Source organism: Parasteatoda tepidariorum, unplaced genomic scaffold (assembly GCF_043381705.1).
Source record: "Parasteatoda tepidariorum isolate YZ-2023 unplaced genomic scaffold, CAS_Ptep_4.0 HiC_scaffold_57485, whole genome shotgun sequence".
NCBI lineage: Eukaryota > Metazoa > Arthropoda > Arachnida > Araneae > Theridiidae > Parasteatoda > Parasteatoda tepidariorum.
Genome location: NW_027261827.1, coordinates 385407 through 409799, shown reverse-complemented (window position 1 = coordinate 409799; position 24393 = coordinate 385407). Strand labels below are relative to the sequence as shown.

General features: G+C 30.3%; 1 long non-coding RNA gene across 1 annotated transcript in view; it reads left to right on the top strand.

Moving 5' to 3' along the window:
- LOC122271786 (uncharacterized) overlaps positions 1-24393 on the top strand; it is a 77043-nt gene that overhangs the window by 6436 nt on the left and 46214 nt on the right. The window contains exons 2-3 of the long non-coding RNA XR_011636005.1: positions 1652-1896; positions 2000-2080. This is a non-coding gene — a long non-coding RNA (uncharacterized lncRNA). The remainder of the gene's footprint in view (positions 1-1651; positions 1897-1999; positions 2081-24393) is intronic.

Sequence of the window (24393 nt, the reverse complement as noted above, 5' to 3'; positions counted from 1 at the left end):
ACAAATTGCGATCTAGTGTTTCGTAATAAGGAAACAAGAATATTAATGATTCATTGATAGTTTGTTTCATTGAACCAGAGTAGTTAATGTTTTTCGAAATAATGTCGATATAATGTAATCGAGCTTGCAGCTAGTTAACTTTTATTCTTTGGACTAGGGGTGCATGTCATTCGACTTTGAAATTTCAAATATAAAATGCAAAAATTAATGCAAGAATGCGTAAGCTGGCTTTAACTAATAATAAATAAAAAAAGAGAAAAGAAATTATCTCATGAGAGGAATGTCAAAGCTAAAAAAGTATTGTAAAAACAATTGTTCTCTTGTTTAATTAGTGGTATTTTAAACCTAAATTTTCCTTTCTTTTAATTTTATAATTTATACTTTTTAATAAACTAATGAAATGAGTATGTAAGTGACATCTATTCTTTTTACTGCAAACCAAGTTCACTTAGTATCATTCTCAAATCTTATGAAGTGCAAATTCTAGGGCCCCCATGTAGGGTAGTAGGACATTTTATGCATGATTAATAGTTTTAAGAGTGAACTCATATAAGTAGGTAGCTAATTTCTTTAAAAATTCTGAATTTAAAAATTACTTGTTATTTCACAAATGCTAGAATTAAAATTCTGAAACCCAACATTTCGTGACCATAAATTTTCAAGTCTTTGAAATTAAAAATTGAATGTTGTGGTTTTGTATATTGTTGGACATTTACTAAGGAATGTTGTTGCAGGAATCTTGTAACATTTACTAAGTTTTTCAATTTTATCGAAAAGAAATATCGAGAATTTTACAAAAACTTGAGAGTCTCCTTCAAAATCGAAATCTTTTTCGGGTCCTCCAAATTTTTTGCAGGATCTTATTTTCCTTCTTTCCCTTACCTAAGAGACTTGAACTGAGGTGTAAAAGCAATTAGTCCTACAACTCTTCATAAATTTATAATAACTTATTTAAATTTGGTTTTAGTACAAAATTTTCACAAAAAGGAAGTTAAAACAGCTTTAAAAAAAGGCAAAGAGGAAGTTCAACGCTCAGATTCTAAAATCTTGGAAAACCATAAATAATTTATTAATTGATTCATATTTTATTTTTAAAGAAAAGTAAAAAAAAAAACGACCTGTTTTCTTTGCCCAGAAGGCAGCCTCAAAAATTCTCCTCTTGGTGCGTTGCAACGGAGTCCCCTTCTTGTCATTCATTCAGTTTCTTTATGGTAATTTTTAATTGTTTCACCTTATAGCGAGGTAATTTGACTTTCTTTTAAATTTTCGCCATGTATATAAATCTTTATTGCGACCCAATTTACGACCCATTTTTTTCAAAATTTTGTCTACCCCCCTATTTTAAGGGTTAGGATTCCAAATATGTAAATTAATATATATATATATATGTTTATTCAGAGAAAGTACGTTTTTGTGTCTGATTTCGTAACTTGATTAATAGTTAACACTAATTAACGAGCGTTTTTGAAGTCACCACAGGGAACCATTAAGATTGACGCTTAGTTTGTGAAAATCCGATCATTAGAACGAAAGTTATTCAGGGTAATATCTTTTTCTTCTTCTTATTTTGCAGACTGTACAATCTGCATTATCTCTGATGATAATTACTCGGGTAATGTGTCCACTTATTAATTCTTACTTTTATTTCTAGGTTACAAGGACCAGAAGGCACACCACCTCAACGATCCTCCCCTCATGATGAAGGGGTAAAAAGGGCCACTTGCATCCCGACCTCATTCACCCCGGTCACCTGAGACGACTGCGACTCCATAGCAGTAGACGGCTTTAGTCTTTGTCCCAAGGGGAGTTCTTTACATAGACAAATTATAAGTTGATGTCTCGTTTCTACCTGTTCCCGTGATCCCTTGTACTGTGAACACATTCGTTTTGTATAATGTAAGTGTCGTTATTTTTTTAATAAATTTTGTATTGAACTTCATTATTTGAAATTCCTATAACCACATTTGTTCACTTATGATTTTCTTTGCAATTTCTGCAGAACAAGTTGTGGTCTTTTTTTCCTGATAGGGAAGAGCGATGACGTTGATTGAGATTGATAATGTGATAAACCATAATTCAGGTACGAATTTTATGCTCATGTTCCATGTTTAATTTTATGATCACCTGTTTCAAACCTAAGATTAAATTCAAATTTCACTTCTCAACAAAGATTCAAAAACAGTCTTAGTTTTTGCTCCAGTGTTGCAATAATAGTATTTAAGTTTTTTTTTCTTCGTTTTTTTCTAAAAAATAAAAAAATAAAAAAAAATAAAAAAACCTCTTAACTTGTTCTTTTTGCTGCCTTTTTTTTCTTCTCAAAACTGCACATTTCAAAACACAAGGTACATATTTTCTTAAACTTTTGGTCCAATAAACTTTTTCATTGATTTAAAAACTTTTCTTTTTGCCCAAATAGTTATTCGAAGGAAAATCAATAATATAATTGCGTGGCTTTTATGTCCTCTTCTTAGAATTCCTCCTGTGACAACCTAACGAGCAGAACAATTTTCTGGCAATTTATAAAATGCTTTAAATTGAAATAAAAATTATAGGAGATCGGTAACTTTCATTTGATAATCAAATTTGTTTGTTTTCTTGGCCGCCAAAATTGGCCAACACAAGATTCGCTGATTTTTGATAAAATAATCAAAAGTTTGAATTTAATATCGAATTTAGAAAATCGATATCCCAATAAATTTTTCGTTATCTCTCCGCAAATAAAGATATAATAATATTTAAAAACTATAATAATTAATATATTAAAAGATATAATAATGATATTCAAAATTAATTTTAGCTAGTTTTTAACGAAAGCAAAAAAAAAAAGACAGAAATTTAAATTTTGGCTCCAAATTTAAGCCCAGATTACGACACTGTTAACCCATACCAGATATTCGTTTGCCCATTTGTCAAAAAAATTTTGGATTGAAAATTTTTTTAAATTATGTTTTGACTTGCAAAGCAGTTCATTTTAACTTCCAAACAGTAGCCCTGGGTAGGACATTATTAATGCGTATTAATTTGCCTAAAATTTGTGTTATCCCATCCTCAAAATGATCTTATATAACAAAAGCAAACTGTAAAACTTTTTGTCTCTAAAATGACAAATTTGAATTTTGCCTTCAAATGTTAGCCCCCGTGAGAGTAAACCTTTATCCGTGTCTTCAAAATGTTCGTCCATTGTAAGCTTTCGTTAACAAGGTAGCAATAAAAGTTGGGCTTTTCTAAAAAATTCCAAGGGTTTTATTAAAAAAAAAATTCTTTTATTTAAAAGCAAACTTTTTTTGGCTTTTTAATTTTTTACCTTATTGTTCTAAACCAATGCGTATAAACATATTGTCTATTGTGCTTAAATTGAGATTATTGATTACTATTCATCAAAAGCTATAAATAAAAAATTTTATGTTACTTTAATGCATTAGACGTCTAATGCTGCAGCTCTCAATATTACATGTTAAAATAACATGTTATAACAGATACTGTGACAGAAACAATCGCTTACTATATAAGTTGTATGATGATACACAATGATTAGAAAATATATTTTTAGGTCTTCAAGATTCAGAAGTTTAAATTTTAATTGAAGCAAATCTTGAATTTCAGAAATATGTGAATATTTTAAGTTTTTATTAATTTATATTCATGAAGAGCAATGCGCATAAAAAAATCAAACCCTTGTGCATAACTTTTTCTCCCAATGATCGAATTTTCACGTTCTAAGATTCAAACTGTTTCCCAGGGGTGCCTTCAAACAAGGTATTTTGTGCGAACTATATTTAAAGTGACATAATCAGACACAAAAACGTTCTTACTTTGAATAAGCATACCTTTTTTTTTAAACGAATTTAAATTTCTGACTGTCAAAATACTGGGGCTTGCCCCAATCATCCGCAATATAAAAATAAATTTATAATACTACTGTACTAGCTGAAATTTTTACTGCGCAAATGAACATTAGTAATAAGGATATTTTTCCAAGTAATTTTTTTCTAATTCCTAGATGAAAATTTCTAACTTTTATTTCATAACTTGTTAACTTGTTTAAAATAATTGACTGTGTAACTACTTAATTTTGATTCCAGAGGAGAGGAGTTATTCCATTTTTGAAATTTCAATTATAGCCGGAACTGCTTAACATTCTAAAAAATGTTTCTCTGAGCATCAGTCAAAAATAAGTAAATAATTAAATAAGAAATAAAAATGCATAGCTTTGATTATTTTTAGAAAGTCGTGTCGAATTATGTATTCGTTTGCATTTTTTTGAATCTACTAGCCATAACCATTATTTAACGTAAAACTAAATTTAATATCTCTTAAATTATTTTGATTCAATATGCTGTGTTACTAAATGAAAAATCCCCAGAAACTAATGTGAGAAGATGAAAATTTCCTTCACAAAAATATGAAAATTTAAATTAAAGCTGACATGTTTTGATCGCGTAAAAATCCACGTTACGAGTCATTAACGTCTAGCAAGCCCTGAGAATGCCAACGCTTGAAGCAATAGTTCAAAAATCAAAATCGTTCAAATCGTTCAAAAATAGGCACCGATTTTTAAGACTTCGCAGACGTGATTGAAGAAAACTGAAGTGATTGAAATAAAAAATATAAAGTGAATGAATGAAAAATGCCTACGGAAAATAAAAGTGAACCCCCCCCCAAAAAAAAACTGTGTTAGCCGAGAGTGAAACAGAGAATGAATTCCTTTCCAGTGCAACCTTGGCTATATTTTTTTATAACCGTCATTGAACAGCTGACCCAAATTTGAGGCTACCAATGTTCAATTCCGTAGCCTTGTAATTTTGAACCCAGTCCAGAAGACAAGGCAACTCCTGGATAAAGTATTAGGAGAAATTTAACTTCTTGGAGGACTTTTTTGATTGAAATCACCCGAATTTACTTTACATGGAGAGGAAAACCACGAACAACTCCCACGGTTAACCTGACTGCAAGGGGACTCTAACACATGATCCGCCTACCACTCAGGATATTTTATGTCAGCACTGTGGTTGGATGCGAAATTCGTATCGACCGTTCATCGCTGGAATTCGAACCCAGTTTACCTCAGTGAAAGGCGAATGCTCTATCCCCTGAGCCATCACGGCTCTACCTTGGCTATATTGTATAAATTAGACGCGTTTTAAAATTTCGATTTAAGAAATATGGTCGATAAATCTCTTTTAAAAAATGCGATAAAGCTATTGCTTCACATTCTTTCCATCTTGGGGATACATTTCATCTCGATAATGCTAAACTTCTAACCACCCTATTCACATCAACTCATCTTGATTCCCGAGAATCTTGTTTATTCATCTGCATACCCTTGTTAACGATAATCTATCCATGGCACGTAGACGTGCATTTTGCCCTGATTCGCTTTTCGCGGCTATTGCTGTTTTTCTAATTTTCTTTTTGTTTTTACTTAATTTTTTATTTTCCATTTCACTCTTGGAGTTCTACGGTTTTTCCAGCGTTATTTTCCAGTTTTTTTCTCATTGGAAACTTCACAGTTCTCATGTCACTTTTTTTTCTCATTCACATCATGCGAATCTTAAAAATGGACGTTTTTTTTCTTTATATTTTTTGATGCCAATGAAATTTTTACCATCTAGTTACAGTTGCATCATCCTTTACGTTTTGGATCTTTCTTGATCACTAATTTGATCAGAATCGTAACTGTGGTGATCGTAACTGCTTAACATGTTGAGCAACATTTTATGATGAATTTACGAAGATTCGCTTCAGAATGCATAAAATTATCTTTATCTAATGAAAGTTCACGTAATTCCCATATTTGGTAGAATGAAACGATTTCTTTAAAAATGGATCATTCAATATTCTTAAGCATACATATTTCAATATTTTAAAATGTCTCGTAACATTCACTAATTTTATCAATTATAAAAATAATAAAAATATCGATTCATTTAAAACCTTGTGAATGTGTATTATAATCTTTTTATGGGATCTTTTTCATGATTCGTCCTACAACTCTGTATATAATTAAGATAATACAAAATTTGGTTTAAGTATAAAATTTTCATATTTGAAGAAGTTAAAAAAAAAAACTTGAAAAATGCAAATAATGCTTTATAAAAAGTTCATGTGATCAAATACTAAAATCTTGGAAAATCATAAATAATTTATAAATCTATTCAAATTTTATTTTTAAAGGAGATGAAAACGAAAGCAATATTTGCTTTTTGAGCAGAAATCCACTAAAAGCAAATCTCTTGCCTAGATATTTTTCTAAGAACTATTTAAAAAAGAAAATAAACTTTAAAATTACACTTAATATATTAGGTGTATGTTAAAAAGTAAACGAACGTTTCCCCCGTAATTATTTAACGAAAGGAAGATACGAAAAAAGAAAAAGAAAAAAATACGATTCACTACAAAATGAAGAAAATTGTGATCGCCTCAAGTCAATCACAGGTTACCCATGAGCAAAATGGTTGTTGTCTAATTTTATTTTTTGAAAAAGAAACTTTATTTTGTTTTCATCTTGGACATCTTTAACTGTTAATCCTGAACTGCTCGATACACAATTTTGCAAACATATTTAAATGCAGCTCAATCACATTCTATATAAATTCTTTTGATGACTGAATAGACATTGACCAGCCAATCGAGATCAACATTAACATTTTCGGATGGGTACAATGGTGTGTGATGGAGATTGTAAGCTGCATCATACACCCGTTTAGGATTCACAAGTTCATACATGAAATATGATTTGAAAGCTAGGCTTTTTTTCAATTTTACATGAATAGTGAATGAATCATTTATATTGCGGGGAAGACAGTCTTATGCTCTTGTGCAAGTTATTGGGTACGTTGACAACGGATCCTTTTATCCCTAACTGGTGATCAACACCCAGTTATCGTATTTGCATGAAAAGGGTTCGGAAAGTCACTATTCGCTCTTCGGTAAGGTTCAGTTCTCTCAACCACTTTGGTACTTTTGTGAGGGACGGGCTTCATGCTTGCGTTTGCGAACGGAATCCTTTCGTTCTTCCGTTTGTGTGAGATATTCACGCATACGCTCTTTGACTTTTTCAGTCTCGATAAGTTTAAGCCTTGGTATCGTTTTTTTCCTACTTCAACTCTAACCCTCTTTATTTGTGATATTCACCTGAATTGGTATTGAAAATGATCCAGTTTGAACTGTAGTTTAGAATTTCTGATTCTCATTTAAAGCAATAAAAACCAAAAATATTGTTCAAATAATGAAATTCTCTTTTATTCACAACTCAAGAAGTATTTATAGGTTCTCTCTGGTCCCATATCTCAAAAATGAGAAAAAAAGGAAAAGTGAAAAAAAAAAGAATTCTAAGAAAAAAAAATCAAACAGCAGCGGTTGCCATAGCAACGTATGAGCTCTAATTACTAATACTCTTGATTATTGTAGTTGAAAAGTGAGGACGCCATGAAATCCAAACCTAGACCACCCATTTTGCCAATGTGTAAATAAAGCCTTATCGAATAGAGCTAGCACAAAGTTCGCATTAATTTTTCTTTCATTCTTTTTTATTCTCTCAGCTGGGTTGACGGAGTATTTTTCTCTTGTCGATTACGCAGTTATGGTAATATTAAATTTCTTCTCCTGTTATGGCGATAGTTCTTGTCCTCTTTTTGGGACGATACTAAATATATTTAACTTAATAGCACTCCAAATTTTGATCCAATTTTTTCGAAATGTTATTTACCCCCTCCCTACTTTGAGGGTCAGGAATCCAAATATGCAAGAAAAATATTGTTTATTCAGAGTCTGCGTTCTGTGTCAGAATTCGTATTTAAATTGTTAGCATTAATTAATTACTATATATGAAGTCACGTCAGAAACCATTAATATTGACACTTAGTACGTGAAAATTCGATCATTACAACAAAAGTTATTCAAGGCAATATATTTTCTTTTTTTGCGCACCGCACTATGCAATTAAAATTATCTAGTTTCTTTAACATTATCTGAATTTTTTAAAAATATTTTATTTTAATAAAAATTGCTTGCATTTATTTTAACCTATCTTTTTTTAGTGGTTTGAGCAAAAAACGCGCCAGTTTTTTTATTATCCGGCTTAAATCCGGCAACCCTTTTTGTCAGCTCAGCAGCTAAAATGAAGTTATGGCTAAAATTTGTTTTATATGTCTTATGATCTTTAAACCAATTATTAATAAAGGACAGAAGAAACAAGTATATATTGAAACAAGTACAATATTGAATTTTTACTCAAAATGTTAGTTTCTTGTTGAAATTTTGTCACTCCACTTTAACCCACCAAAAATTTTCGTTCGGAAATCCACTAAAAATTATGCAAAGATATGTTCGAAACAAAAATTTGAACGATTAGACCATTCCAAAGCCATTTTTTTAAAAAAAAATTCTCGAAATAATTGTACATGTACAAATAACACTGAAAAATTTTCCCCGATGACACTTTGTTAAAATTCTAACCAATTCTTCATTGACTAGATGTAAATCTAAAGTTGAGAGCGATTAAAGATTTTGAAGATGCTCATCCGTGAGCAATGAAAGGTACTTTTTTGAAACAACGTTTATTACTGATTAAAAATAGGTAGTTAACACATATTCCTAAACTAAAATAACTGAGTAAATATGTAATAAGCGTTAAAGTAATTTTTATTTTTTAGCATTGTATAGCGCTGTCCCTCGCAATGTTGCAGAATGGCAATCACTCCGAATCTCTTCCTGTATCATTTGTGGTGTGAGTTTGCCCACCCCTGCATTAACCCATCAAAAAATTTCATTTGCCTCTTTTTCATTTTTTTTTTGTTGCCCAAAACAAGTATAAACTAATTTCTTACCTAAGAACCAAAAAAGTGAAGTCGAAAATTAGCCCATTGTAAGAAATCATTAGCCCTACATTTTGACCACCAAAATTTTCTTTACCCAATCCCGCAGATAAAAAGTTATTTCAAAAACAATCTCTAGATAATTTTTCATCCATCGATTTTCTTCCATCGAACTTTAGCCAATTAGTAAAACGATATCCCATGAAAAAATATCGAATGCTGAACAGCAAAAAAAAATTAAATAAATAAATAAAATATAGCTAAGAATTAAATAATATTAGCTAAGTCTTTGACAACTAACTCCAAAATTTTGAATTTTAGTTCCATATTTAAGTCTATAGTTGGATATCATAAGCAAAAATATATATATTTCTTGAACTAAAATAAGAATAACGGTGTTACGAATCAAGCTATATTAAGAAACAATTTTTTCCTTTTTAAAAAAAGCGCATTTATTTGAAAATAACACATAAAGAAACAAATTTAATTTGCATTACAATTAATTTAACAGATTAGTAAAAAATTATTAATATTCTTGTAAAAAAAATATAGAAAAACATTTAGCCGGTTAGTATAAACCTCAAATTCCAAAAACTGAAACTATCTTCTCCAAAATCAACAGCTCCGTGATGTTCCATCAAAATCTCATACTTTTAATTTTTATTTATGTGTTTTGTTTCTTTTATTCATGCTTTTATTAGCCAGATATTTTTAGACTTTATAACGGCAAAATAGCGTATTGTTACGTTTTAAGAATTCTGAGATTTTTGAAGCGAAATTTAAAATTTTACCAAGTAGAGTCACCCTATATGAAAATATCATAAGCTTATAACAGCGTATCAAATTTTTCAATAGCCACTTACTAGCTTATTATTATTATTTTTACCATTATAAGAAAAAGAGTCTCCATGTCTCAGTAGGTAAGACACTGAACTGTCTTTGGGGAAAACTGGGGTTCGATGACAGGGCGGGTTCTTGAAGACCATACAGTTTCAGATCGATTTCCATTAGATCGTTTGGGAAAATCGGTGTGGAATGCTGACTACGTTGCCACCATCATGCCATTGGTCAACGAAATAATTAACAATTAACATCCATTGCTCCCTCCAGCCTAGAACCGAAAAACCGAAAAAACCGAAACATTTTTAATAACTTTTGATGTAATAATCTTATTTATACGTACTAAGACTCTATTTTAATGGTTTGAGAGGAGAATTTACTTTTAAAATTTATTAGATTTCTCAGGAACTATTTGTCCAATTTCGCTTAAATTCGGTATTTTTTCAGTCTGTTATTTAAAATTACATTCTCTAAAATGACGTAAAAAAATTTGGAAAGCATATATTTCAAAATTTTCTTTGTCGATTATTAAATAAAATAATTAAAAATAATAAATACTTACTAAAAGCTATTTCTTATGGTATTATCTTTGGATAAAAGAATTTTACAATTGTGATTAAAACTTTTCAATTCGATAAAAACGCTCTCGCGATATGACAAAATACACAAAAAAGTCTAAATAACATTAAAGTGGACTTTGGGCAGCTCTCCTGACCAAACTATTGGAACCATATTACCCGGATTGCGATTGCGACTACCCCTTATATTTTGTCTATCAAAAATCCGAATCCCCCGAAAAAAAATTATTTTTATTCAGAGAAAGCTCGATTTGTGTCTGCTTTCGTAGCTTAAAATATTGTCTGCATTAAACAATTAGTATATTAGAATTTACCCCCTTTAACCATTAAGATTGAGTACTAGAACGTGAAGATCCAATCATTAGATAAAAAGTTATTCAAATTTATTGTGTTCTTTTTTTCCGTACTGTAAATTGATGAACCGCTTATTTTAATAGAATAAAACCTATTTTCTTATTAATTTTTGATGTACTTCAATTGAAAAAGAAAGCAATTTTGAAATAAGAGTATTAAACGCTTCACAAAATTGCACATATTCGAAAATTTTTTTAATCATTTCTGTCGATTATGTCATGAACAGTTGAAATTGTTAACAGAAAAAAATTCGTGTAGAACTGTTTAGAATAACAAACTGGCTGATGTAAACATGAAAAAATAATGCGTAATTATTCCTCATTTCTAATAAGCCTATTTTTGTCATTCAAAAATATTTGGTTGCAAATTAAACTCTCCAACAAAGTTAGTCTCGTAAAAGTCGTGAAACAGTGACTATATTTCAAAAATAGTTCGTAGTCACTGCATTTAAATAATAAAGTAATTGTAGTTAATAACATTTGTAATACAGTATTCATAGTTGTAGTTAATTACAATAACACTGCAGTTTTTTAGACCACTGCTCACGCTATAAAAAAGCTCTATGTGAACAAGTTTTAACCGATTTATGATCTTGAAAGAGAAAAAAAGGTCCCTCAGTGGACTGATCGTTAAGACACGGTTCCCAACAAATCACCGAAGTCAAGCATCTTGGCTGTGGTCAGCGTGCGGGAAGGTGACCACTTGAATCAGTCTGCGTATGGACCGAGGGTGTACGGTATTGGTCCTCGTTAAACTGTTCTTCCGTAAAGTGCTCGACTTCGAGTGCAGGTCGTCGGGCTACCGAAGCGGAGGTGCCATCCCCTCTGCAGAGGATCAAAATTGTGATGGCATGTCTTCGGAGCATCCTCAGGGATGTTTCCCAGACCGTCGCCAATAGCCCATAGTGCAGCTCTAGTGCGACGTAAATGAACTACAAAAACAGAAAGAAAAAAGTTTGAATTTAACCTCTTTATAATTTTGTCCTTAAGAAATAAAATTTCTGGCCGCTGCTGTCAACTGGTACGCACAGAAAGGATCAAGTACAGGGCTGTGTACCAGCGTTATTAATTAACCTCCTAATGTTAGAACAACAAAAATTTTCGTTAGATAAAATAGAAAAAATATTTCAACTCATTTTGAAACAAACAACCTCGTGTTTAAACTTTCAGCCAAAAATTAACCGTTAGTATAGATTCAGCCTGTCAAAAAATTTCTATCTCAAAAGCAAAAAAAATTTGCAACCGAAACATCTTGTATCCAACTTCTGATAAATTAATTCTAATAACTAAGAATTTTTATTTGAAGAAACATTTAAAATTATTCAACGGTGCGTTAGCCCATCGAAGAAAATCGTTATTTTTCGTTAGTTTGCTTTCAGAAATAAGTAACATTTGTAAGAATTTTTACCAAATTTTTGATCTATAAATAAGAAAACATATTATACATATCGGCATCTGAAGATATATCTTACAACAAAATAAAATCCTCACAAACGTGTATGTCAGCGTGTTTTAACATGCCTTGGTGCTGCACCTCATACGTTCTGCATTTTTGTGCCCGTGTGACTCTTAAAATCCTGCGATTACTTTTTTATTTCTGAATATTGCTAAGAGATGGGGCAACTAGTCCCACTTGCTTCACAATTTTCGCATTGATATTTTCCACCTTGAATTGAAATCGAAACAATTTTGTACTTAGCTTTTATCAATTTAGCTTTCATTAGTGTTACGTTGCATGTCAAAATAGTTATGATACATTCGGAGAACGAATCCGAGAACAGTGAATTTATTATCTTTCTATCGGAAGATAATTCTGTGAAAATTATTTACCAAAATATTTTTATTTAAGTTTAATAATTATTTCATGCAGATATTTTTCACACACACTTTAAAGCAATAGAAATAATAAATATGTTATCGCAGTGTATTTTTTTAAAATAGAACTTCGTTGCATTGCAGGGAAAACTGGAATTCAGTGGTCGGGACGTCACATATTATACCAACAATACGTCAAGTAAAAAACCATTTGAGGACAAGAATATTCTGCATTTTTGATTTTAGAATAGAACATATATTAATTTTCAGCAATTTAAAAAAACAATGTTTTTTTCATTGGTCGGAAATTCGTAGAAAAAAAAACCGACAACCAACCACATGCATGCAGCGTGAGGGAAAGATAAGCCGAAAAGCAATGCTAATGTTTAATGAAAATTTATCTTTAATGATCAGTTTGTCTTAAAATATAAAAAATAATTAAGCAAGGGAATCACAGTCCACCTTTTCAAAACGCGTGAAAGACTTAATCATCTCTTGTACAGTCTGTCTATGGAAAGAACACCTCTCACCATTCATCTAGAGCAGAAACTGTCACGAAGTTTAACTATTTCAAGTAGGAGTGTTGTGTCAATATTTAAAAAAGGTCTGGTGAGAGAAAGGGAATCAGGGGAGAAAAGCTTGTGATAAACTATTTCTGCCATTTTTCTGGTTTCCATTGCAGTAGACTGCTTTAGACTTTGTCCTAATGTGATTTTTTTAAGCAGACAATCTATAAGTCACTGTCTCATTTCTCCCTGTTCCAGTGATCTTTTGCACTGATCACACATTCGTTTTGTAAAATATAAGTGTCGTTATTTTTTTAATAAATTTTGTATTGAACTTCATTACTTGAAATTCCTATTACCACATTTGTTCTCTTATAATTTTCTTTGAAATTTTTACAGAGCAAGTTGCGGTCTTCTTTTTCCTGATAGGGAAGAGCTATGACTTTGATTGAGGTGTATAATGTCATAAACCATAATTCAGGTACGAATTTCATTCTCATGCTCCATTAATTTTAAGATCTCCACCTGTTTCAACCGAAAATTGAATTCTATTTTCACTTCTCAATAAACATTAAGAAACAATTTTTAGTTTTTATTCTAGTTACTATTCTATTTATGCTTTAAAAAAATTCTTAGTATCACTTATTAATGCTGTCACCTGTCCCTTTGCTGGCTTTTTCCCCACTTCTCACTTTTATTTTTTCTTCTCTCTCTTTCTTTGTTCTCTGACTTTTTTTCTTCTCTGACTTTTTCTCTTATCTGCATTTTCTATAAAACTGCAAATTTCGAAACACCGGTTGCATATAGTTTAGACTATTGCTCCTGTAAACCTAAATTTTGATGTACACAAATCTTTTTCATTTTCATTAATTTAAAGAAAGCTTTTTTTCGTCCCATCAGTTTTTCGAAAAAAACATAATTAAGAAAACTGCGTTGTTTTTTTTGCCTTTTTTTGATAATTTCTTCGGTGACACCTTACAAACAGAACAATTTTCTGTCAATTTATGGAATGTTTTAAATTGCAGTAAAAATTAGAGAAAATTGGTAACTTTAATTTGATTACCAAAACGTTTCATTTGCTTGACAGCTAAAAATTGCCGAATACAAGTTTTTGCTGATTTTTGACAAAACAACTAAAAGTTTGAATTTTCTATAGAATTCAGAAAATTGATATCCAGTAAACGTTTCGTTATTTCTCCGCAAAAAAAAAGGTATAATAATAATCTTCAGAATAAATTTTACCTAATTTTCAACGAAAAAAAAAACAGAAATTTAAACTTCTCCAAATTTAAGCCTAGTTTACGAGATTGTTAATCCATATAAAATATTCATTTGCCCATTCGTCAAAAAAGTTTCGGATAAAATAAATTTTAACTATATTTTGATTTGAGAAACAATTCATTTTTACTTCCAAACAATAGTCCTTTGCTGGATATTATTAGTACATATTAAACTGCCTTAAAGTTTTTATTCCGCCCGCAAAATAATATTGCTCAACAACAGCAAACTATAAAACTTTTTGTCCTTAAAATAAACAATTTGAATTTTGAATTCAAATGATAGCCCATAGAGGTAAACCTTTGTCCCACCAAAAATGGTGTCTGCAAACTGTTGGTCCACAGTAAGCATTTGTTAGCATATAAAAGTCTGCCTTTTCTAAAAGAAGAAAAAACTCCAAGCAGGGCGGATTTTATTAAAAGTCTTTTATTTTAAAAGGTTTTATTGGCTTTTTTTTACCTTATTGTTCTTAACCTATGTGCATAGACATACTGTCTATTGTATTTGAATTGAATTAATTGATTACTATTCATTAAAAACTATAAAAAAAAAATTTATGTTGTAGTAATGCATCACACGTCTAATGCAGCAGTTCACAATAATACCCGTTAAAATAATGTAACTGATGTGATATAAACAATCAGTATCTTACCTACTACAAGTTGTATGATGATACAATGATTTAAAAAATATTTCCATGTCTTCAAGCTGCAGAAGTTCAAATTTTAGTTTCTTATAATAAAACTAGGTTTTTAGAAATATATGAATAATTTACATCAAGTACAGTGCGCAAGAAAAAAAAAATCAAACCACTCTGCATAACTTTTTATTCCAATGATCGGATTTTCTCGTTCTAAAACTTAAGCTAAATGTTTCCCAGAGATGACATCAAACATGATAGTTTGTGCGGACGATATTTTAAATTACGAAATCAGAGACAAAAGAATAGTTTTTTTGAATAAACAGAACTTTTTTTTAACAGATTTGAATTTCTGACAATCAAAATATAGGGGGTAGCAATGATCTTTCTCGATATAAAAATCAATTGATAATAAGATGGTGCTAGTTAAAAATTTTCCCGTTGAAATAAACTTTTGGTAATAAGGATATTTTTCCATTCCTCTTTTTCTAAATAAAGTTATTCTTAGTTGTTTACTTTTATATATCTTTTTAGTTATTTAATTTTTTTAATGGTACTTGTTAAGCAAATAGTTAAAATGTTAGTCATATAGTAATGCATTTTTTTGTTGCAATTCAACCCATTTACTTTAAAATCAGCCTAAAATTATTCTAAACATATAACTGTCGCGTTTTAATTCATACTAGTCGTGCTTTGCATTGCTCCTGCTTAAACAAGTATTTTTCATAAATTGTGCTAAATATTTTTATCAGGAATTTTCTATAAAAATCTCAGATTTGTTAAAAATACTAATTAAAATATATTTGGTTGTAAAAGTTGAGAAATTGATTATTGTAATTTCAAGTGATTAAAAATTATCGTTCTTAGCACTTCTAAAGTTTACATCTGTTTCTCCAATAAACTAACGATTTTCAAATTATGATATCAAGTCAAACCATTTATAATGTACAGTGCGCCAAAAAAAGGAAGAAAAAAAAGGTATAACCCTGAATAATTTTCGTTTTAATGATCGGATTATCAAGTAAGTGCCAATCTGAATCGACTACTTTTCCTCATCTTTCCTGCCGCTCTTAACAAAATAAAGAAATAAGTTTAGCTTCTTATCTAATACTTTAATAAGTTTAATTGTTTCTAACTGTTTCATGCTATTAAATGTTACGTCCAAACAGATTTCAATTCTGGGGTTAATTGTCACGTTTCAATTGGGCATAAATGAAACATTAACATTCTTGCCTTTTTAAGGGGAAATAAAAGACCAATTTCTATTTATGATTAATAAAAAAAGTACATTAAAATTATTTGCCAAACATATTAATTTCAGTTGCAAAATAATTTCTTATCTAAAAATCTCTTGATATATCTTATTTTTGTATAAACCATTTTGCTGTCGTATCCCTGTACTCTCAGCCACCAACGTGTTTTTTACCATTCCAGTCTTGTGTCTGCAACAGAGTTGTTAGCCACAACTTAATGACAAACTACATATATTGCGGCACTGTGAAGATGTAAAGATTGTTCTGAATGTTCAAACAGAAAAATCAAAGGCAGAAGATGCCATACTAAATATTTTTGCGACGCATGTTCTCGAAAACCGGGGCTTCCTATTGGAGACAGCTTTCAGAGATATCACACGATGGAGAACTACTAAAAGATATTTTTAACGCAAAATTAAAACATATTATTGTGTTACTTAAACATATTATCTAAAGTTTAGAAAAGAATTAATAAATTTTATTTTTCCTTCATAATCTTGCATATTATGCATGTTCGTTCAACGAAAATTGATTTCGACCAGCATGGCACCCATGTATAAATTTAATACGACCGCAAAGGGTTAAGAAAATTCTGAAGTTAGAAAAACAAACATTTGAGATGATTCTAAAAATAGCATGGTTTTGGAATCTTTATACAGTTTTCTATTTTAAGTGTTTGCTTTTTAACAAAATAAAGCATATCGAGAATTTTCCTGATATAAAAATGTTTTGTTTTCATTGTTCTAAAGATGAGTATTCAACTTTAAGCAAATTTATTCAACCTTAACCTTTTTAAGAGGGATTTTTCTTAAAGTTAGTGGGTGAGAGAACAGGTTTGAACATCAAGACAAAATTGTAAGTGCATAATTTTTCGCTCATTTAAAAAAACAAAGCAATATGTTATATTTTTTTAGTGTGCACCCATATGCATTTACTTTTCATTACTCAAGAAATAAGAAACAATGAAAAAAAAACAATTTATTTTAATTTTTCAAAAAAGTATTAGGAGGAGCAGAAAGTAATGCCGTTTTGGCACAATAAATATTCGTTAGTCTTAAAAACCAATTCCTTATTTTTTTTATTTATTTTCGATCCGGCATTGAAATCGTTGTTGCTGACGAAGGGGAATACATCATTGAATAAAAATAAAATCTTGATAACAAATATCAAATGCATCGAAACGACATTACTTTCCGGTCCCCCTTATAGTATGCTTAGTTAATAGTCAGCTGTGATTATGACAATATATAAGATGATGAAGAATTTTACGATGCTTAAAAATATTGACTACACATTCGTATTAATAACTATAAAATATATACTTTGGAAATTCATAAATATATCATTCCAAATTTATGCATACGCATGTATATTATTGAAATTGCATCAATTATGGAAAAAGGAAACAAACAAATAAAATTAAAAAAAGCTGATGTATAATCACATTCTATTAGAAACATGCTTTTACAAAACTCTACATTCACAGAATAAAATGCTTTTTTTACTCAATAAAATGCATTATTCAAATCCCTTTTCTAAATTAAGAATCAATTTTTAGACAACTAAAAAAAACCTGTTTTCATAATTTAAGAAAACGCATTAGCAATCTGTTATTAGCGAAAAAAAATAAGAAAGAAACTTTACGCTACTCGTATGTAAACAAAGTTCTTAACAAAGTTGTAAACAAAGTTTAAGTTGACCACATTTAATTGTCCCCTTTAAATATTTCTTTGCAGTCCCCAAATTATTTTTTTAAAAAAATCATTAATTTTTCTCAAATTCTGCTAAGTAAGAACAGTTGTAATTTTATATTTTTCAATGGAAAAATACGTAGATAAATATGGTTTTAAGAAACATCTACAACTTATAATTCAGAATTTTTTCATCCACAATCAAATAAAAAAGTAAGCCCTTTTAAAAAATTATTTATTACTTTTTTTTGCATGAAATTAACTTTTGGTAAGCTTGTTTTATGAGGGAGTGTAATTTTTTTTAATTGCTTAATTGATTTTATAAATATGACTTTTTTTTGCCGACTGTACAGAGAGATTTTAGAGTTAATTATTTTTTTTGTGTACTATATTGTCAAGCTTCTTTTACGTTATCTGGTTTTTTGAAAAATATTTTGTTTCAATTAAAGCCTGCATTCTATTTATTTTAGCCGATCTTATTTTAGTGATTTGAACAAAAAGCGCACCAGCTTTGTTTTATCTGGCTTAAATCCGGCAACCCTGTTCGTAAGGTCAGTAGCTGAAATGTAGTTATGGCCGAAATTGGTTTTACATATTTAACAATCTATAAAGCTACCGTTAAAAAAAGCAGTAACAAGTGTTAATTAATCTTTTACTTAGAATTTTAGAAAGATAAGTAGAACCCAGACCCACCCAAGGGGGGAGTATACGGAGATTGAAATCAAATATTTGTTGATAACAGCATAAATAGTAAGATGAAGTAAATGTTAGAATTTTAGAAAATACAATATTGAATTTTGACTTAAAATGTTAGCTGCTTGTAGAAATTTCGTTACTCTACTTTAGTCTTTCAAAAATTTTTGTACGGAAATCCAATAAAAAGATAATACAAAGATATCTTTGGAACAAAAATTTGAACGAATATTAGCCCTCTCGAAATGATAATCCATTATAATTGATTACTCATTGCTTGATAGCTCATTCCTCTGATAACCCATTTACCAAGTCAATAATATCAAGTTGATAGTCAATTTCACGCCAGGTAGCGGCAAGCATGTCGGCATCCACAGAGGCTATTGCGCTTGTAATTTTGGCTTTTATGTCATCAATGTTCGACACGATCCTCCTGTAAACATTATCCTTTAAAAATCCCCGAAGGAAAAAGTCCAGCGGCGTTATATCAGGTGATCTGGGTGGCCAAAGAATTGAACCTCCTCGCCCAGTCCATCTTCCTGGAAAATGCTCATTCAAAGAACTACGAACGATGATACCCCAATGAGGTGGTGCACCATCTTGTTGCAAAAAGACATGTGGCTGAAGCTCTTCTAGTTGTGGAAATACGAAGTTTTCCAACATGTCTAAGCATACAACTGATGAGACCGTCTTTTCTGTAAAAGAGAAAGGCCCAATGACTCGGTCGTGCATTAGTCCACACCACACATTAACCTTTGGGGAATCCCTTTGTGTCTCAGGGTGTTCATGGGGGTTTTCAGATCCCCATATGCGCACATTATAGCGATTAACAATGCCAGAAACATGAAAGGATGCTTCGTCGGAGAACATTATGAGCTTCAGAAAACTGCAATAGCCTCTGTGGGTGCCGACATGCTTGCCGCTNTATGCCAGAATTGTTGCTAAAGTTCATTGACAAGGGTCATGAAACTTTTTGAGTCTATCTAACCATTTATGTTATTAATTTTAATCTATTAAACATCAAAATAGGTTCGGGACTTTATAAACACCCTGTATATTCTGAAATGATTATTCTTATAAAACTAGAATATGGAATTATAGCTGCACTTGTGGGCTATTTAGTATTTTGTATTTCAATTTTTATAAATATTGATGTTTTAAGTTGAATGACGTCATTGCTAAAATTCTGTGTGGTGTTGAGCTCAAGGAACAAAAGCAAATCAAAATGTGGAAATTTTTTAAATATTCAACACTACTCACCACCACAGCAGGTTAGCCACTAAAAGAAGAAAAGTTTAATATTGAAATAAATCGAGATGCTTAAATTGAATAAAGTATTTCAAAAATAGCACTTTTGAAAAACTAAGTAGTTTTTTTTTTAGTTTTTTTAAATATTTTTTTTAAATTTAATGATCGAGATTTATTGTATTAGTTAGTATTCCACCATTGTGAGATGAGTCATTAGGGGAATATGCTGTTTGGCGCGTTTTTTTAAATCGCCAAATTTGGGAATTTTTACGCTGTGTTCCTGAGAGTTGTCTTATGTAGACATGTTCTTAGACATGTTCGTTTCTCTTCGTTCCAACATGTTCGTTCGTTCTTAGACATGTTCGTTATGTAGACATGTTCGTTTCTCTAAGACATGTTATGTTCTTAGAGAAACGAATTAGAAATAAATACAAACAAAATTTTCTTATTTTTATGCAATCTGTGACATTTAGAAAAATTCTGCATTATACTGTTACATATAAATTTAATATTGATAAAAAACATAATAACACGATAAATTAGGAATAATTACATTTTAATTACGAATAATGACACGATAATTTACAAATAAATGATTATTATCATCGCTAATTTTTTCTCTATAATACATATAATTAAAGATCTGATACCAAAGGTGGGGTTTAATCGCAATTCTTCAGAGTTATCAAAAGTTTATTACTTAGAATGTAAAGAATGTAAAATTTTTCCAAAGTTGCTCGGATTAAAGATTTCCTACCTCTATGAAACAAAATATTAAGCGAAGTGGTTACTATTTAAGAAGTAATATCAAAGCTTTACACAAAGTTTCCCAGTTCATTTTAGTTAAAAATTTCATTGCAGGATTTGGAATTTATTCACCGTTGAATGCGGATATGAAAAAAAAAATCTAACCATGTTTAAAATACACTGAAATGTATTGAAAGTGTAAATATAAGAAACAACTCCAATATTCATCAGGTTATTAAACTGGTTTTAATGCCTGATTCGTAAGATTTCGAATACCGTTTTAATTTTTGAATGCGAATGTTTTTATCACTCTATTTTTGACAAGATGTCGAAAAATATATATTAAGGATGGTCATACGGAACATTCTGCATGTAATTTTTAAAGTTTCAAATTTTCTTGCTTTTGCTCCCGGGACCTCCTGCACCGCCATCTGAACAGATAAATGAATTTTAATCATTAAATTTTTAAGTACTTCATTTTCCAACATTCAATATCTGTCGTATAAGAAGTTTCATTTCTAAAGTATTCTTAAAATATTTATATTCCATTTAATTTTATAAATTAGACCATAAAAATAATTTTAAAAATTTGGAATATATTTTTGAGTTTAAGAAATACTTTCACTTGGTTCATCACATCACCTACAAAGTTTAAAATTTACTTACCACCACCTATTGCGGCTTCCTACACCACCTAAAAATAAAATATTTCAAGATAAATTAAATCGAATAACAACAGTAATTTGTGCAAACCAGAGATACAATAAAATTTCGTAAGGAATCTTAAATGTTTAACTAATTAGAAAAAATATTCTTCATTAATTAATTAAAAATTTCATGTTCCAACATTCTATAGCTGGTACAAGAATTTTCAAAATGTACTTCAAAATTACTAAAATGTTCTCCAAAATATTTAGACTTCAAAAATTTTTCCCATTATTTCTTAGTATCAATTAGATCATAAAAATCGTTTTTTAGAATTTAGAATACATTTTGAAATAAAGAACTACTTTTACATGGTCCAAAACAACATTTACAAGCATTCAAATTTATTCACCGTCTCCTACATGCTTCAAAACCACCTGAAATTGAAATATTCAATCATAAATTAAATCGAAATGACAACAGTATTTTAAATAAATCAGTGATACAACGGAATTGCATAGCGAATTTTATGTATTTCAAGAATTTCGTATAATGAAAAGTGGGTAACTTTGGGACTTTTTTTGAATTTTTTTCTTTGATACATAGTTTAAATTTCTGAATTTACAAAGTATATTTGAAAAACCTTTTTTTCAATATAATAAATGAAACATTTTGGAAAATAAAATTGAAAATTCTATGTTTCAAATTTTAGTAGAACTTGACATAACCAACTCCGATCGTAAATTTTATGTAAAGAAATATACTTCAGATGTATGTTAAATAAAAATAGCTGTTACTGAAAAAAAGATGGAACATTTAGAAAGAAATAGTGTTACATATTCGAGTGGTCTGCAATATTTTTTTAAATAAAATACTACAAGACTAGGTACCTGGCGAGAAAAGAGTCGAAACCTGTATATTATGTTTTGTTACAGTATCTTGATTTTAGTGATAATTTATTTTTAAAAATAATGTGTGTGTTTTTTTAAAACAATTGGCAAGAGAAGCAATTAATCATGTCGAGCTCAAAATTGAACATAATTGCTATTGAACAATTTAAAATTTTCTTTTTGTAAGCAGCTTATTGTTTTAAGGGCGAGCATAAGTATTAGAGTTTAATATGACTTGTTGCAACGTGCGTGAATATTATTTTAAATTATTATGTTTCTATGTCCAGTTTGGATTCGAATACGATTAAATAAAGATATATTTAAAATATACGTGAAATGTCTCTTACAGTATTATCACGCACAGTAAGTTACTATAATTATTCCTAGCATAGAAGTTTACAGTTTTCTTCCTTTTGTAATTCTGATATCAGCTTAAATCTTCTTCATAAACACTTGTCAGTAACTTAATTAGTTAAAAGTATTTAATATTCGTTCTGCTTAGAATGTATTGTTTATTTTATATCTTCGGGAAAAATATACTTGAAGGGTGCCCCTTGGCGAAATTGGCGACTTATGTTTGGCGCTATTCCTTTTTGCGAGGAACACCGGGTAACAGGAATGGCGGTCAAAATATAGTGATATTTCAATAAAACATTGCAAAATTTGAACAGAACATGGGCTAAAACTTGCAATGAACCCAATATAAGCAAAATTAATAAACCCAAGAAGATTTTGAATCGAAGCAAAAATTAATGGAGTAGGTGCAGAAAGAAAAGGAAAAAAACAACTCCTTCATTAAGTCTGAATATTCTTAGATTTAGGTGCACGGAATTAACTAATAACAGTTAGATACTGCCTAAATTTATCATGAATAGAATCTGTGTACCTCCATCGCCACATAAATACGACGAAATACGAATCGAAAATGGCGTCTGTAATACCGGACTAGCGGTGACATTTTTTTCTTAAATCCCTTTTTCTGACTGCCCACATATCTTCGATCTTATTGACCAGATTTAAAAGTAAACTTAGCAGCCGGTATCCAACGTAGAACTAACGGATCTCTGATATTACATATACCGTTGAACATTTAAAAATAACGCTAAAATCTAAACCAATCAGAATCACGATTGGGTTTCAACATCGCCCAGCTTGGCGATTAACCGCGATTATAACTTGGCGAGAATCGAAGGGCACCCTCAAATATAGTCTACCCATATCTTCCTTTTAATGAGATTTCTTTTCTTACCTAACAGCTCTAGTTATGAATTTTTTTTCTTTCAAAGAGTGCGTATGAAATTGTTTCTTTGAGAGCTAGTTATACAATTTTCAAGAAATGTAAAAGCCAAAAGAAAAAGGGTGCATCAAGAAACTATGCATTGTGTTCTACATTTCAACGTAGATCCTCGCATAAAGTCGTGACTTCTGATGCAATTCGTTCTTTGCCATTCAACATCACGATGCCAACATAGTTTTCCTATCAAGATAAAATCAACATCTTCGTAGCTAGATGAAATCAAAATTGGCTGCTTCAGCGGGGGCAAAGATCCTCGCATGTTATATCGTTAAGTCACAATCATCTTATATGGGCTAGCGGCTTAAATCAGAATTCCGATGCTTGCAAGAACTGCATAGCCATGACGATGTATATATTAAACTGATGGCCCAGTCCTAATCATCAGCTGATCATTGCTTTTATATTCGCTGATCCACAGAACGTTATTATTTTAAATCTATTAAAGTATTGCTTTAAATGAGGACCTGTTTTTCCCAGAATGGCACACTGAAATTTGAATGTCCAAGATCCTCAGAACCCATAGCTTATAAAATCTAGCAGAATCACTATAAAATATACTTTTCCTGTATTACAATTATAAAACGAAAAAAAAAATTCTAACGTATTTTTCCGTTTACTTTTCTCAGAATTATTCATCCCATAATATTAAAATATTGCATGTTATAATGATGTGATATTTATGCAATCTTTCTACAAAATATATTTTCCTGCATGTAGTAATAAAATAATTGAAAATCTCTTTAAGAAAAGCACTCTTGTTTCAGTTTGACTCTACGAACACCTTGTCAGATCAAGTGTTGGAGAACGGTTATGTTCAGATTGAGCCCAGTGAAGGTTTGAAGTGGTCTGTTACTTTCCTTGTTCAAAATTACAGTACAGTGTTCCTGGTGTAGCATATGCCAGCATCAGCTTACCCAATGATCCTTTAGATGGTAAGTTTCATTTAATTCTCAATGTTTTTAGATCTGCAAGCTATGTATAATTTGTCCACGGTAAGAACTCCCCCCACCACAATGTCTGAGACCATATGCTGCTATAGAGACAAGAATAGTGCATTTCAGGGAGGGTAACTTCACTTCACTTTAGAGTTAACACAATAAACC